Genomic DNA, 12,756 nt, shown 5'->3' with positions numbered 1-12,756 from the left:
TGCGAGTGCGCCGCGCGTCGCCTGGGCGGGAACGCAGCCTGGACCCGATACCGGCGGTCGCTCCGGCCCCGTGCTCCTCGCAGAACACCGCAACGTGCAGGCTCGCGTCCTGTGATCACCATTTTTGGAACACAGGCCGCGCGATTACATCCCTACATGTGAAGAAGCGCTTTTAACCTATGCAGGGATTTTTTACTCAGAAGTAGGCATGCCAAGGCCCGTGATTTCCAGAACCCTCCTCCCACCACCAAATACATAGACTTTTAAAAAATTCCATTTCACGTATCTGTCTGATACACTACAAAATTCAAGTCAAAACAGTGCAGCCAACCTTCCCTTCTGCATTGCAACGGGACTAGGAGCCCTAATATTCTTGACAGAAAAATTATATTTTCCACGGACACCACAGTTGGCCTAGACCAGAACCATCCTGGGGACACTGTCCTTGAGGCTGGGGGATTGGACAGTTAGGCCACTCTGGCTTCCCCAAGTCAAAGGCATGACCTAGACCTCTAAGCAAAAGTGGGTGGCCTTCTAGGTTGAAATGTTCTCTCTCCTGGTGAATGGAGGAGGCAAAGGAAGCACTCCACGGTTGCTCAATAAAGGCAGGTGAAGTTCAGACTCTTAACTTGCTGTTTCAGTTTGTACACAGCAGCCCTTCCTTTGCTTTCCTGTAATGGGTAGTGTTCAAAGGTCCTGCCAGGCCACGGGAAGGTTTCACAAAGGCAGTGGAAAGAGAGTTAAAACTGTTCATTGTGGGAAATTGGACCTTAAAAACCACCTGAAATTTCTGGTGTGGGTCCTTTTTGTGCAAAAGGTAGTGAGAGCAATTGGTGGTGTTTTTTTCCCAAGGGAGACTATGCCCTTAAAATGCAATAAGATAGGAAGTATCTAAAGACAGAAATTGCAAAGCGATTTCAGAGCCCACCAGTCTTTCAGACTGAGCAATGTTGAGCCTGCTGAGGTTCTGCAAGAAATGCAAAATGAGGCCAAAACACGAAGGAAATACAGTACTCTATTTCCCAATGGCAACTATTTCTGTGGCAAAGTCACATGTGGCCTCTGGCTCCAAACTGGAGGATAAGGACAAATATAGTTCTCTCCCTTTGCTGTGGCTCCCCCTTGTGAACATGAAGAGCTGGGTAACTGTAACCTGGTTGGGTAAGCAGCGGAACTCTGACCAAGAGCAAGCCTATCAGAAAGATTCTCTAAAAGATTTTTTAAATACAAAGCAAAAGAAACTCGGCAGACATATATTTATTTGAATTTTCAAGAAGCTTTGACTAAAAACCTCTCAAAAAAGAATAAGAAAACAAATAATCCTAGAGAAATGAAATGAGGGCATCAAAAACCATTACAGTAGAAAACAATGACAAACAAGAACATCTGTTCTCCCAGAATGGAAAGAATTTGGCCCAGTCATCTGGGACTTGATGGAGATATTATATAATATAAATGTTTGTCATCATTAATCATTTGAAGGAGGACAAAGTTTGCAGGTCACCCAGGAGATCCTTAACCCAGTTGTCACGTGTAGAAACTCACTGTTTCTTAAAATATTTATTTCCCTGGTTTAATCCCAGAGTGTGGGGAATTGAAACCAAGAAACATCTTCTAGAATCTCACAGATTCAGGATTTATCTGAGGGAAGAGACTGCAAGGTATGTTAAAAGAGGCCCTTGGGAATTTCCTATCCTGCTGACTCATCTCCTATTACAGATGTAAGACCATAGTTATATAATTGGTCTTGTTTTATTTAAACTATTATAACTTTTTGACTTTAAAACTGAGATTTATCAAATTCTAGGTTTCCGGTCTTAGAAACTTACATGGGCAGGAAACAGCATAGGAAGTTCCTAAGCTGCCAATAAGATCCATTTTAGAAGCAGGGAGAGAGTGGGATTGAAAGAAAGGATGCCCCATTGGAGCCAGGAACCATGGAACACAGTGAGCTGTGTGGCCATTTCCAGGGAGCAGAAACAATGCCTAATCAAGGGAATGTTCCATGTACTTGGAACAGAGTGACATGACCAGACAGTTTAGAGTATTATGGTTTAGTGGCTGCTATTTGTATCCTTCCATTTTGAATGTAAGTATCTATGTGGTTATCCTGCTCTTGGATGACCAATGGAGCTGCCTTTAAACTAATGTCGGTATCAAGGTCCTGCACTTTGAATCTGATGCCATGATTTAGATGAGATGTTGGGGAGCCTTGTGGAGGGAAAGGAAATGTATATGTCTATCAAATCATCACAATTGTATACTTTAAATATATACAATTATATTTGTCAGTTATTCCTCAATACCATTTTTTAAAAAAAACACTGGGAAATATCTAACTGGTGCTGGTGAGGATGTAGAGACACAGATATATTCCTGAACTACTGGTGGAAGTACAAACTAGTCCAGCCTTTCTGGGGAACAATTTGGAAATATCTGTTAAAAGACAAAATCCCATGCTGAAATTTACCCTTTGGACATATGCTCAAAATCTTATAAAGATAAATGTGCAAGGATATGCATTGCAACATTGAGTGACAGGATGTTAAAGAGATATCTCAAGTTGCTTGGAAGTGAGGCTACAGCCTCAAAGCTGAGAATAATAGGTGTTAATCACCTATATTTGAAGGACCAGTTGGCAGGACTGGTTCAGTGGCCAATACTGTTCTTCCCCCTCTAGTTTATATGAACAGAAGTGCAGGAGTTAGAATCACCCTAAACTTCAATGTTCAAGGTGAGAGCTACTCACTTCCCTCCCCTACTGCCAAATGAGTCAGGGTGCAGAGAACCTCCCTGGAGACCAACTGTGTCTGTGGGGAGGGAAGGCTGACATCTAGCTGAGACGCAGAAACTCATGGACCCACACAGGCACCTCTGTTGTTGCAGAATTTGGTAAGAGAGTTCTTGGAAAAACCAACGATATTTCCTCAGAAGTTTGGGAACAGATAAAGATTGAGACCAGTTCTTGCTTCTTGCCTGGGTAATTTGGAAATGAAAAACTTGCTGGAGCAATCTTGTTGTGTGTATGTCCTAAGGGTCATGCAGACCAGGAACAGTAGCTGGATTTGAGTGGTCCTGCTGGTACCATGTCCAAAAGGGTAGCCATTCAGCTAGAGGGACCCCAGCGATAAGAAGTTTGAAGTATATGGCCAGGTACAGGAGCTGGTGGAAGAGATTAGCAGTCGGCTGGCCAGGAAACTTGTGGGTCATCCAAAGGATCTGTGCAAAAACCATGAAAGAAACACCATTTGGACACCTGCCACACAGCAGGCACCAATGACCAAGAGAAGATTATATCTGCACCATTTATGTAAAAAAGGTTACACCATTTTCCTCTAATCCCTCTTCCCTACCATCTGGACTCCGGAGGAACTGGAGCCCTGGAGTGTTAAGTGAAATGCCAGACTGAGGGTGAGGATGGAGTTGGCATTGGACATGAGATTAAAGATTTAAACTCAGTGTGACTGGAGGGAACTTTTTAATACCTAAAGTGCCTGAAAGCTTTGGAAGTTTCCCAGAATGTATCACTTTGGCTGAGGGAAGGGAGTTTTGAAAGAGCATGGCTGAAAGCAGTCACTGAAGAAAGAATACAACCATTCTATTTTACAAAAACAAAGCACAAAAAAACTACCTATATATCATTTTATCTGTAAGTGGCATCTCCAAGCAAAAATGGTACCATTCTTTTAAGAAGAAACTATATATCTATTCAGAGCTCTGCACTTTCCTATTTGCATTTATGGCCAAGGAAGATTCCCACAGGCCACATAATGTAAACCTCAGTATTGGAATTGGTTGAGAGTTACAGCCTGGCTGAATTTGTAAGAACTCCGAATTTGAGAATGTTTTTACAGAAATTTATAGAAAGTGATTTGTTTTAAATGATACTTTTCTATTAGACACAGCCATTCACCCATCAAGATTTCTTAACATTACTTTTCTTGCCCCACTCGAAGGACAGGTACGTTGGTTGTTTCTCTGTGGTGGAAATAGATTGGTGCTGATCCAACCATGTTCTCTCAGCTTCCTTTGTCTCCATCCTCCTCCTTTAAGGCAACTGAAATCTTGCCTGTTGGAGATACAGCCTTTGCTACCAACAGACTAAACTGATCTGACCCTTGAGAGAAGCCAGTCTGTAATGTTGGAGCTGTTTTGCTCCCAGAACCTAGCTTATAGAAGAAGAACCAAATGAGGCAAAAAACTGAAAATCCTGTTCCGAATTAAAGGTGTCTGTATTCTCCTGTTCTGTATTCTTCCACATCTGCAGTCCTCGTTTCTTCCTCTTGGCAACAAAGGTCAACAGGAGTGGAGTCTGGTCACATTATTGTAGATCCCATATTAGTGAATGTTTCTTTAAATGTTGTGCTATGCACAGGAGAGAGTACATTTCTCTTTTGCAAGGCACTGCCTAATACCAACTCCAGATTGGACATCCTTGGCATATCTGTGACCCTGTACTTGACAGAGTCCATCGGTACTGAACAGAGTTAACTTTCAGGAATAATAGTAAATAGTACCAAGAAGACAGAGAGACTGGAAGTAAAATCAAATGCACAGGGATGTCTGCACTACAGTAGAGATCATGTCAGGAGAATGGTTGAAGAGTATCTGATTGTCCTAAAAGTCTTGCCCTGTATCACCTTCTGGACATAAAGAGCCATGGTTTTAAGCTCAAGTAATTACAGAAAGAAAAATTACAATGTCATGCTTCTATATTGTTTTCTTCCTCCATGATCTCTCATTTAACACAGTTCCCTTGCTTCCTACAAATTGGGCTTAGTTAAAGTAGCTCATGAAGGAACAATATTGTTCGACTTCAAATCTTTATTTAGCAATTGTATGTCAGAATAAACAACGCCTTTCTCAGGCATTGTAGGGTAGTGACTGAGCACGTGAGTCTGCTGTAAATTCTGGCCCAGCTGCTTATTAGCTGTGTGCAGAAAAGATACCTAACTTCTCTGTGCTTACGTTTCTTAAAAACATAAAAGCTAATGATTGCTAACATTTATACATAACTGAGCACTATCTATGTGTCAGTAAATCCAACAGAACTTGCTGGTATATTAGATATGGGTGGGAAAAGGGAGGAAGCAAGACTCCCAGGGTTATTTTATTTGCAAGTAGCTTTATACTGAGTCAATTTAGCTAAGCTGGAATTGCATTTCCTAGATTTCCCTTTCCATATAGTTCTGGCTGGCACAGACTCCAAGAGATATTTTTTATGAAACTTGGAAGGTGGAAGTAAAGCTGCAGTCATAATTCTTACTCTCCAAATGTGGATGCAGGGCACCATTTGCTAGGGCAGCCTGTGCACACTCACTCACCTTCCAGCCCAGATGGGCAAAGCACCCAGGCCCTCAGCTTCTCCCACTCTGGCCAAGTCTCCCCCTGCAGCTTCTCCCTGTTCTGGGTCACAAACATGTGCAGCTCTGCAGGAAAGGCACCAGCTTCTCCTGCAGGTTACCCTGAGCAGCAAGATTAGAGTGGGTTAGGGACAAATGTTTATCCCAGCTCATTTTCATGGTATATTAGATGTGGGTGGGGAAAGGGAGGTTTCCCTCAGGGGTCTAGTTCTTCCTCACAGATTCCAGATGTCCTGGCCCTCACCCATCTGCCATCCATCCCAATTGCAGGGCTGACTGACCTGTAGCCAAGATCTTGCAGAGATTTCTCCCCCACCATTCAGCATTCACAACTATGTAAGGTCCAACTCCTATATATATATTAAATCTCCATTTAGATACCACTCTTAGGGATTCTGCTTTTCCAATCAAACCTGATCAAATACAAGAAGTCTTACCTTTCAATATTCCAAGATTTACAAACCCAGCAGTTGGCAAAAGCATTCATGTGTTCTCAAAGAAGTTAGTTACCTGAGTTTTCCTTATCAGTGGGGCAGGTTCCTAATGTAAGGATGTGGAAGATAACCATATTCTAAAACATCTGTCTGGGACATAAAAATAAGCAAAGGATAGTCACTGTGAAATGTATGACCATTCACAGAGATTTTTACCTTGAGAAGAATGAGAGGGTGATAGAATTATTAAGCCTCCTTTACAGACATAAACACTGGCTGTCCGTATGACATTCGTATTATTTTCTCAACAGAATCTATGATAGTGGTTAAGAGAGGGAAGAGGAACCATGCAACACTGGGAGCCCCCAGTGAAAGGGTGGGCAGAGGTGTTCTGGGAGGGAAACAGTAAGAACTCAGGTAGATACCAGAGAACCAGGAAAGTGCTGTATAACCTAGGGAAGAGAATATCTGGGAAGGACTAGCCTGTCAGTGGAGAAGAGAAGAGCAAAGTGGGAGGTAAATGCTGGATCTACTGGGAGCATTTTCAGAACAGTGTTGAAGCAAAGGCCAGACCACAGTGGAGTAGAGTCGCTTGGAGGTGAGAATTCTACAAGGTGGAGATGGAAAGGTGGGGCTGAGTGACAACATACTTGAACATGTTAACAGGGTAATGGAGAAGGAGCAAGTTGGGTGGGAGATGGTGAGGCCCAGGAGACAGGGTGGGGAGAGGGCTGAGAGAAGGTGGGTGGGGCTCCAGCCCAGCAGAAACAGCCCCAGGGGAGGAAGGAATGGTGGGGATGGGTGCACTCACCCCGAAGTCCTCCTCGTCCCTTCTTCCTTTGCCACCCTGTGAATGCATGTATCCATCAGGGCTTGGCCCTCTTCCATTCAAATTCTACATCCCTCCCCAATCAAGCCCACCTCTTTGACAACCTTCTCCATCTGTCCACTGATCTAACACACTTAAACTCATCTCTTCTCACATAAGCCTCTCTCATTCTCAACATCCTATAGAGACCTACACCAACATGTCCAAGAACTGGGTACACTAACGTGCCAATCCCAGCCAGCTACCCGGAAGAGAACATTGTTTCCTTTGTCCTCTCCATTGTCTAGCTACATTGGCTACCAGGTGTGACAGAATCACTGTCTACCTGGTCAGTTAACTAGGAAACTGGCTCCTCTTTGCTGCATGGCTTCCTTCACTCCCTACATCCAACCACCTACTGTGTCTTACGGAGCCTCCTCCTCAATCTCTCAAATGTATTTTCGTTCCATACCTAATGCAACTGCCCTCCATTGGACTCCCATCCTTTCTTGCCTGCCTCATTTCCATCCAATCTGCTCTCCAAATGACTCTAACTTTGACCATTTTACTCCCTTCCTTAAATCCTTCAATGGTTCACCATGGCTTACAGGGTAAAATCCAAACTCTGCAGCTTGGTAAACAAATTCTTTAATTCTCAGCTACCTTCAGTGTTTATTTCGTGTTGACTCTCCCTGTGTTTCTATCTTGGACGAGCATTCCACATGGTTTCCCAGCTCAGAATCTCAGCACGATTTTCACTGTGCCCAGAATATGTCCACCATGACCCTGGCGACATTCACAATTTAAAAATCCTTCAAAAGCTAGCTCCTAAAATCACTTCCTCTGTGAAATCCTCCTTGATTTTCCTCCCAGAGTTGTCACTCTCTACTGTGCTGTGTCTGGACTTGGTATATATTGTGATTACCACATAATGATAATCACATAATGTGATAATTTAATGTGATCTATTATTTATCCTGTGTCTGCATCTCCTCTGGACAGTATGTTGCTTCAGAGCAAGACCCATTGTCAGTCATCTACAGTGTCTTAGAGAGGGCCTGGCATACAGTAGGTATGTAATGAAATTTTGATGAGTGGCATTGAATTTTACTTCCCTTCACTATAGTGGTCTTTCCCAAGATCCACATGCACAACTTTCTGAGTGTTCCAGGGCTAGAGCATAGGCTTTGTGGCTCCACACACAGTTTGCTTCCATTGATGAGTGAGATGCGAAAGTGCTGTGTCAAGAACTGTGAGGGGCCTGAGATGTTACCTGACTTGCAAGAGAATAATTAGCTCATCACAGTTTTACTGCTACTAGAAGACATGAGATTCTTGGGTCAGAAACAAAAGACTTTGTCTCAGAGCTCAGCACGCAGGTGAGGCGGATGGCTGGCTGTTCTCTCAAGAGTATACTTCTCAGAAGAAGAATCCTGAGCTTAGCTAGAGAACCAATTTTTTTATTAATTGAAAAAATTTAATTGTGGGAAAATGCACATAACATGAAATCTGTCATTTTAACTATTTTTAAGTGGGTGATTCAGTGGTATTAAGCACATTCACACTGTTGTGCAGCCATCACCACCATCCGTCTCAGGAAGTCTTTTCATCTTGCAAACTGAAACTGTCCCCATCAAACACTAACTCCCCATTCCTCCCCTTCTAACTCCTGGCAACCACCATTATTCCTTCTGTCCCTATGAATTTGACTACACTAGGTACTTATATAAGTGGAATCATGCAGTATTTATCCTTTTGTGTCTAGTTTATTTCACTTAGCATAATGTCTTTAAGGTTCATCTATGTTGTAATATGTATCAGAATTTCCTTCCTCTTAAGAGAGGAAAAAGTAATATTACATTTTGTTTATCTTTTCCTTCACTGATGGCCCTTGACCTTTCACCTTTTGGCAAGGGTGTAAACATGGGTGTCCCAAAATCTGTTCATAGTCCTGCTTTTAATTCTTTTGGGTATATACCCAGAAGTAGAATTGCTGGGTCATATGGTAATTCTTTTTTTTAATTTCTTTAGGGAGTACCATGTTTTGCACAGCAGCTGCACCATTTTACATTGCCATGAATAGTGCCCAAGGGGAGTGTGACCCTGATGACACTGATTTTGGATTTCCACCCTCAGAACTAGTGAGAGAACAAACTTCTATTGGCTTAAGCCACCAACTTTGTGGTGACTTCTTATGGCATCCCTAGGAAATGAATACATCACATGTAGCAGGGTGCTGATCAATAAGTGTATGGGAGTGGAAATCACTATAATGGGCTCTAAAAAAGGAAATTAAAGAATCCAAGTGTTGCTCCTCATTCCTCTCATGGTTGATAAGCCATTCTCAGAAAAATAAATAAGAAATACAGCGGAATACAGTGAGTTGGCAGACACTTCTTGGCCCACGCATATACCACAAGGGACAGCTGGGGTAGGCAGAGAGAGTGCTGGACTCCCTGGTGGAGGTCCAGGGCATTCAAGACTTAGCCCCTACAGCTGTGTGACCCTGGCAAGGCTCACTCCTGTGGAGTGTCACTCATCTTAGCCACAAAATGGAGCAATAATTTCTACCTTGCCTGCACCATGTGGTTGTTGTGAGGCTGTCCAGTTCATGCAGGAAGTGGTGCTAGAGAAAGTGTGGTGGAGATTTCCAAGCACAACATGGGTGTGTAGTCACTACAGGCTAGGTGTCATAGTAGGCATGGCAGAATTCAGTCCAGTGAACAAGACTGCCAGTTTATCACTGTCTATTTGTTTTCCAGCCCTGTTGATGGCCAAACGTTCAAAGTTGTCTTGTTTAGTGAGACAGATATGACTTCACAGCATTGCTGGTGAGAGTTTGCTGAAGGAGGTGGGCTTCAAAATGCATTCTGAACAAAAGGAAGCATGCATAGATCTTGGGTGGAGAGCAGGAGCCTCTGGTGATGTGTTGAAGGAGAAAGAAGGAAACCAAATGTCTTTTGCATAGCTGGCAGGAAAAGGATTGGCGCGTGGAACTGGGAAGTGATACAAGTAAGATAATTTGATAAAGAGTCTTGAAATCAAATGTGAAAAAACTGAATCCACTGCAGAAGCACCCACTGATTATGTTGTCAAAGATGCAGGTGGGAGAAACCGATTTACCTACAGTGTCTAGAATCTCTTGTAAGGAACAGTCTGGAGGCAAAACTTCCAGTTAGTGTGATTTCTTTCAGATGAGAAATGACCCCTAACTGAGCCAGTTGCAGGAAGGAATGGGAGATTATTCAGAGATTCCTGCCTGAAGGACAGTGACAGTGGGTAATCAGATGATCTAGGGAAAAATGTGTGAAGTGCCTAAATGTAGTTATCAAGCTTTCTTGTAAATACAAGAGCATGATTACATTTTAAATTAATTCTATACCAGCCTTTGCATGTTTTAGGTTTACTTTTACCTTGCAGGTCAATTGATTTTGTTTGCAACAAATAGCTAACAGAATTCAAGAGGATAATGTTCCAGGTAAGCAATGTTTTATTTGGTTAACAAGCATTTATTGTGTATTTCTTCTGTAGGTGAAGGGGAGGAAGAAACAAATGTGTATATGCTGTAAGTTAGGCATGGAAACAGACTTTTTTTTTTTTGAGAGGGCATCTCTCATATTTATTGATCAAATGGTTGTTAACAACAATAAAATTCTGTATAGGGGACTCAATGCACAATCATTAATCAACCCCAAGCCTAATTCTCAACAGTCTCCAATCTTCTGAAGCATAACAAACAACTTCTTACATGGTGAACTTCTTACATAGTGAATAAGTTCTTACATGGTGAACAGTGCGAGGGCAGTCATATCACAGAAACTTTCAGTTTTGATCACGCATCATGAACTATAAACAATCAAGTCAGATATGATTATTCATTTGATTTTTAGACTTGATTTATATGTGAATCCCACATTTCTCCCTTATTATTATTATTATTATTATTATTATTTTTAAATAAAATGCTTAAGTGGTAGGTAGATGCAAGATGAAGGTAGAAAACGTTATTTAGTGCTGTAAGAGGGCAAATATAGATGATCAGGTCTGTGCCTATAGACTAAGTATTAATCCAAGCTAGACAAGGACAATAAAACATCCACGGATGCAGAATATTTCTCTCAAAACTTGGGGGGGAGGTGAGGTTCTAAGCCTCACCTCTGTTGATCCCCAATTTCTCACCTGATGGTCCCCCTGCGACTGTGCCTGTCTTAGGTTGTTCCTCCCTTGAGGAATCTTACCCGTCACAGAGACTTTCTTATACATCACTCCATATGAATCTCTACAGCAGCTCTGTCATGTAGATATTAGCCTCATTTTTCCCTTGAGATATCTGAGCCTCAAAGAGGCCATCGAACTTACCAAAAATAGTGTCTCAGCAAATTCTACAGCACTTGCAGCACTACGTGGCAGTTTCCGTTTTCTGTTAGAGCAGATGCTTGCTACACAACGCGCCACCCTCACCTGTCATTAGCAGCCACTTGCCCGTCAAAACTGCAAAGGCCAGACACTTAGTTCTGCCCACGTCAGCTACAGGTGGTGGTGCCATGACCTACTTGTCAAAGAGACATAACGACGCCCCCTGGGGGCTGTTGTGGGAATCTTAACGTGTGATGCATTAATTGAACGGCTGCCAACTACTCTTCTGGCATGGGGTGCTGCAGGAAAGCATCCCCCAAAGGAGGGTTTGAAGAACAAATCAGATTCTCTCTTTTGGGAATTTGACCCGGAGCTCTAGGGAGATGGTTGTTCATTTAGCAGGGAAGGGAACAACTTTAAAAGAAAGAAAACCTGAGGCTAAGAGAAAAGCTGAGTCACGTCATCGAGGCAGAGCTGTATCCCGTGAATATCCACGCAGAAGCTCCTGCCCACAGAGGAGGATGAGTGGGGTGACCAGAGGTGAGAGGCCACAGCAAGCCCAGCATCCTCGCTCTCTCCGCATTCTATGGACAGGCGTGGGGCAGCCGCTCCAGCCTCAGCTAACTGCTGCTGCTAGGGATCCTCGGTCCTCAATTTCATTTTTAGTTTCAGGGGGAACTGGCTGAGTGGTGAGCAGGCTAAGGGAGCTCACACTGAGTGTATTGTTGATATATGTCAGCTCTGTTGTTTGTTTTATCGGCGTTGAGAAGCTTAGGAAAGCAGGCCTTGGGTTCCAGGGCTTCTGGAAGACCTTGGATTCTAGGAAATCCCTGAGATCTGACTGATGCCGAGGCCAGCGCAGCTCCAGGCCTGAGACTCAGGGAGCTCAGGTAGCCTAAGCCTTCCTCTCCACTTTCAGGGCCAGGCCGTTTCTTTGCCCCATCCTTAGGACCTCAGGGAACCCTAACTATGTCCTCAGAGCCCCGTTTCCACATACAGATGTATTGAACATGAGGTCTTCAATATATTAATGTGTCAGGGGACATAATTTGGGCCACAGTGCCCTGAAAGTGGTAGTCATGCCTAACTAAGCTGTTAATCTCCCATCAGAGCACAGTCCCAACATACCAGTGTGTTGATAAAGGCTAGTTGAGGGACATCATGACAGAGCAGGGATTAGAAATCATGTCTTCCAATCACCAAATCAAATGCTGGGCTTCATACCTGGACACCTACAGGGGGTTAAAGGAGGAATAGGACATGGCTTGTCTCTGGGAGCTTTGTGTTCATACGTTGCCAGGCCATACAACTGAAATGTTATGTTGTGAAGCATTGTGCCATGGTGAGCAGGCCAGTTGGAAAGTACGGGGTGGGACATGAGTTGACCCTAAGAGGCTGGTTCACTTTGGGACTTCAGGGAATAGAGGGGAAGGGAAGGAAGGGCACTTGTTTCCAGAACCTTAAGCCCTGAGACCCTGGACCAAGGTCTGAGATTCCGCACACAGGACAGGGTGTAGTGAGGAGACCAGCTGGGCTGAGACAGAAGTATAGGAGGAGCCAGACAGTAGCACAAAGATTTGGAAGATTCCAAACAACAGGGTGGTATAAAGTAATCTCTAGTCAGAACAATAGTCTTGATATTTTAAGCAGTGATTTAAAAGTTACTAGAAAATGTAATCCTTTCCTCAGTAAAATGATTTCATGGCTATGCTAATTAATGGTGAATAGTTTGGGAAAATTTTTTTTATCCCATGGATTATTGAGGTGGTCATGCAGAAGATGCTACTATTTTGAA

The sequence above is a fragment of the Manis javanica genome, chromosome 2, assembly GCF_040802235.1.
Source record: "Manis javanica isolate MJ-LG chromosome 2, MJ_LKY, whole genome shotgun sequence".
Taxonomy (NCBI): Eukaryota; Metazoa; Chordata; class Mammalia; order Pholidota; family Manidae; genus Manis; species Manis javanica.
This window is presented reverse-complemented; position numbering follows the sequence as displayed.